We start from the raw sequence: 5,413 nt of genomic DNA, 5'->3' as shown, positions 1-5,413 counted from the left end.
GTGACCCAGATAAGGGTGTGGCACAGGCAGAGAGAGAACATTGAAATGCTAAGGACCTCCCCCTAAGGGAGCTGTCTTCTCTAAGAGGAAAGGGGTGGGGCCCAGCTCTACTACCTGCCTTTCATTCAGAACTTACAGCAGTCAAAAATTATAGGCTAATCTTTGCATCAGGCAGAGAGTGCCCCTGCATGGCCTGGCAGCCTGGGTCTTCCCTTGAGGAATGATGGACACTAGTGATGTAGCGCAGCCTTCCCTCAGCAGAGGTCCTGGAAGATCACAGCTGAGAAGGGGGGCCTGCTTGGAAAACCCAGGGACGCTACATCAATGCTGATGGTTTGTGGGTCAGCGACAGAGAAAATCTGGGGCAAAACAGAAATGAAGGCTTAGATTCTTGCAACAGCCTTGAATCTCCGGGAACACCTGGGAGGTTTGAATATTAAAGCGGCCCTGCCTGCCTAACCACCCAGACACACGCCCCACATTCAGGGCAGACAGCTCCAACAACAAACCCAAACTGAGTTCACCAACTGAACCCCACAAAAATCACTCCCCCACACACCACAGAGACAGAGTTGGGGAAAACTGACTTGAGGGGTATCGGTGACTCGCAGATGCCATCTGCTGATTAGTTGGAGAAAGTGTACACCACCAACTTGTATTTCTGAAAACTTAGATTGGTATTTTTTTTTTTTTTTTACAACTTGAAAGAGCCCTATCAAGCAAAGCAAACTCCAAGAGGCCAAAAACAACAGAAAATCTTAATGCATATGATAAAACCAGACGATATGGAGAACCCGATCCCAACACCCAAATCAAAATATCAGAAGAGACACAGTACTTGGCACAATTAATAAAACCATCACAATCGAGGAATGAAAACATGGCATAGGATATAAAAGACATGAAGAAGACCATGGAGCAGGATAAAAGGGGCATAAAGAAGACCCTAGAAGAGCATAAAGAAGAAATTGCAAGAGTAAATAAAAAAATAGAAGATCTTATGGAAATAAAAGAAATTGTTGGACAAATTAAAAAGACTCTGGATACTCACAATACAAGATTAGAGGAAGTTGAACAATGACTCAGTGTCCTAGAGGTCCACAGAACAGAAAATGAAAGAACAAAAGAAAGAATGGAGAAAAAATTTGAAAAAATCAAAAAGGATCTCAGGGATACAACAGATAAAATAAAACATCCAAATTTAAGACTCACTGGTGTCCCAGAAGGGGAAGAGATGGGTAAAGGTCTAGAAAGAGTATTCAAAGAAATTGTTGGGGAAAACTTCCCCAACCTTCTACACAATATAAATACACAAAGCATAAATTCCCAGCAAACTTCAAATAGAATAAATCCAAATAAACCCACTCCAAGACATATTCTGAGCAGACTGTCAAATACTGAGGAAAAGGAGCTAGTTCTGAAAGCAGCAAGAGAAAAGCAATTCACCACATACAAAGGAAACAACATAAGACTAAGTTGTGACTACTCAGTGGCCACCATGGAGGTGAGAAGGCAGTGGCATGACATATTTAAAACTCTGAGAGAGAAAAATTTCCAACTAAGAATACTTTATCCAGCAAAACTCTCCTTCAAATTTGAGGGGGAGCTTAAATTTTTCACAGGCAAACAAATGCTGAGAGATTTTGTTAATAAAAGGCCTGCCCTGCTTCAGATTCTAAAGGGAGCCCTACTGACAGAGAAACAAAGAAAGGAGAAAGAGATATAGAGAATTTTAACAGACATATATAGAACCTTACATCCCAAATCACTAGGACACTCATTTTTCTCTAGTGATCACGGATCTTTCTCCAGAATGGACCATATGCTGGGACATAAAACAAGCCTCAATAAATTAAAAACAAACAAACAAACAAAAAACAATTGAGCATATTCAAAGCACAATCTCTGACCACAATGGAATACAAATAGAAGTCAATAATTTTTGAATTGTAACTCCACTATTTACTTCCTACATGATACAAAATACACAAACTCTAATGACAAATCAATGGTTTTGAACTCAATATAAAATATCTAATTTTTGACAAGAACTATATAAAGGTGGGGGAATGGAGGAGTATAGGTACATAGTTTATGTGTCCTATTGAAATTAAGTTGGTATCAAAGAAAAACAAGATTGTTATGGATTTAAAAGTTTAATTTTAAGTCCCACAGTAAACACAAAGAAATTATCAGAGAATATGACCATAGAGATGAAAAGTAGAGTATGGGTTAAGAGAAATGGGGGAAGGGGCAATGGGGAGTTAAGAAATGACTGTAGAGTTGCTGTTTGAGGTGAAGGGAAATTTCTAGTAATGGATGGTGGGAAGGCGATAGCATTACAACATTCTAAATGTGATTAATCCCAATAATGGAATGCTAGGGAGGGGGTGGAATGGGAAGATTTAGGCTTTATATATGTTTCCACAATTGAAGAAAAAAAAAGACAGTCTAAATAGATGACAATTGAATGCCAAGGATGATCCTAGATGGGATCTGAGGATAGAGGACAGGAGGCTCAAAGGGACACAGCTGAGACATAAGGAAAAGGAAATATAGAATGTAAGCTTTGTATCATTGTTGAATCTCTTGTACTTCTTAGCTGTGCTTAATGGGATTGCATAAAAGAATGTTCTTGTTCATGGGAATTGTATATGTGAATTATAGTGTTTGTTCAAGGATGTGTGCAGCTAGCTCTCATATGTTCAGAAGACAGAGCAATAGATGATGGATGATAGGAAGAGAGGGAGGGAGGAAGGGAGGGAAAGAAATAGCGGTGTGACAACATGTTAAAGTTAGTGGATCAGGGTATCGGGGGAGGGGGGTCAGGGAATGCTGGAGTTCTGTGTATGGGGTTTGTATTGTTTTTGCAACTGTTCCTATAACTTCGAATTTATTTCAAAATAAAATAAAAAAAAAAAAAACCAGACACAAAAAAGGAGCTACTCCTGAGAGCAGAAGAGTACCTGAGGGTGGGCGGGGCCAGGTAGGAGGTGGGGCCTGTTGGTGGGTGGGGCCTGAGAGAGGGGCCCAAACGAAGTTTATAAATGCTATATGGAGGTAAATACATTTTGGAAAATGCTTTTGGTCTTTCAGAAGACAAGAGACATGATAAAAAACAATAATGAAGGATTGGACCAAGTCAAGGAGGAAGGGAGAGCAGTAAGGAGGCTTTGCTCCTGTGTGGCAGCAAATGAAAGGAAGGAGCAGTTTTGACAGCATGCAACAGACTCTGGAGCAGGCTCTTGTCTGGAAACCGCTCCTCTCTCTGGAACACAAACAAGGAAGCTATCTTCTCTGCCTCATTTCCTCCAGCATAAAATGGGGCCATTAATGGAGTGCTTCCTAGTTCCTGGAATGTTCTAAGTGCCTTACATGCCCTGTGAAGTAGGAACTGTGACCTATGAGGAAAATGAGGCATGCAGTAGAGTTGCTTTCCCGTTGTCCTTACTACCATACTATGAAAGCTTTGAGTTGCATGAACTTTCTCCTTCACTCTTACTGGGATGTTATATGGAAAATAAAATAATAGTTGTGAAATATATTTAATGTTTTTTGGAAGATAATTGTGAAATAAGTCTTTCACCTACTTTATTATTTGATAGGCGCTCCTCCAAAGTTAAACAAATACATAAAATGTGAGCACTTATTGCACAGAAGTTCTGCAGGCCCTCCCCATCCTATATGTCTCCTCTTCTTGAACAAGAAGTGAAGATCTCCGAGAAAGGGCTTCTTATATTTCCCAGATGTGCTGGTTTGTACATATTGTGTCTCCCAGAAAAAACCATATTCTTTAATGCAATCCTGTGAGGGCAGATGCATTAGTGTTGATTAGGTTGGAACCTATTGATTGAATGTTTCCATGGAGATGTGACTCAATCAACTGTGGGCAAGATCTTTGATTAGATAATTTCCATGGAGGTGTTACCCCACCCATTCAGGGTGGGTCTTAATTAAATTAATGGAGTCCTATAAAAGAGTTTATAGACAGAAAGAGTTCAGAGCAGCTAAGAGTGACATTTTGGAGAGTAGCTGAGAGAGACATTTTGGAGATGGCCGCTGAAAGCAGACTTTTGCTGACACTTTGGAGATGCTAGCCCAGTGTTTGCTCTGGAGAAACTATAAGAGGACAAAACGCCCCAAGAGTAACATTTTGAAGAACTCACAGAAGCTGAGAGAGGAGCTGGAACACAACATGGGATCAGCAGACACCAACCATGTGCCTTCCCAACTAACAGAGGTTTTCCAGATGCCATTGGCCTTCCTTTGGTGAAGGTATACTCGTGTTGATGCCTTAATCTGGACATTTTCATGGCCTTCAGACTGTAAATTTGTAGTCAAATAAACCCCCTTTATAAAAGCCAATCCATTTCTGGTATTTTGCATAATGGCAGCATTAGCAAACCAAACACCAGAGAAGGGAAAGCATGAGCCAGCTACCTTGGAGCAAGAGGTACATGCTCTTATGACATGACGTTCCCAAAGCATGTTTACCAATGTTGTCTCAATTTACCCCAATAGCTTGTAAGGTAGACAGTATTTTCCAGATAAGGTGACTGTGCCCTAGGGAGTTTGTGACTTGTCTAAGGCCTGCCATTGTTGGAACAGGATACCATGTCTCTGACTCCTTGTTTCAAGTCCTCTGCTTTTTGCTATTGTGTTTTTGCTGCCAATGGAGAGTGCTGAGAGCTTCTCTGCCACCCCCTCACCACTTCATTTGTGGCATTAACCATAGTTCTCATGACTCTCCTGTAGTGGCTGCAAAGTCGGAGGGGCTTTTCCGTGCTGTTCATGCATAGGCGGCCCCTCTGTTCAGGTAACACAGCATGTGAAGGGAAAGATCCCGAAGTTATTCATGCAAGCCAATGAGGGTTGCTCACAGTCTCCCCTGCCCAACCTAGCAGTACTTTCTTCATCTTTAATTTCTGCCCCCAGTTTGCAAAACCTTTTGATTTGGATCTTTGCACCAGGTAATATTGCAGTGGGATCAGCCCACGCTGTCTCATTAGTTTCGTTTGCTGATCTTCCCAGCAAAGTGTGCGCCCTCTGAACGCTGCTGGTGGAAGGACTGCTTGGGGCCCGGGCCTCTGAAGGGCCAGGTTAGTCTCCACAGGATGGATTGTTCCTTGACCTCAGTCTTTCCCTCAGACAGCAGGGCCATGAGCGGGAAGAATGCTGAGTCTGGAGTCCGCCAGCAGGAAGCTCGGGGAGCTGGAAACCACTCTTCCTCTGAGCTCTCCATCTATGGAGCCGCCAGCCGTTAGCATTAAAGCGAGGGTTGGAGGAAGGGGCGATGATGTTTCGCTATCAATTCTTGTTACACAGCTGTAGCTGGAGAGCCCTCTGCCTGTCATGAAAGCTGCAAATGCTCTCTTTCCCTCTTCCTCGTAATTGCCCGGCATGTAAGGCTTAA

The sequence above is a fragment of the Choloepus didactylus genome, chromosome 4, assembly GCF_015220235.1.
Source record: "Choloepus didactylus isolate mChoDid1 chromosome 4, mChoDid1.pri, whole genome shotgun sequence".
Classification (NCBI taxonomy): domain Eukaryota; kingdom Metazoa; phylum Chordata; class Mammalia; order Pilosa; family Megalonychidae; genus Choloepus; species Choloepus didactylus.
This window is presented reverse-complemented; position numbering follows the sequence as displayed.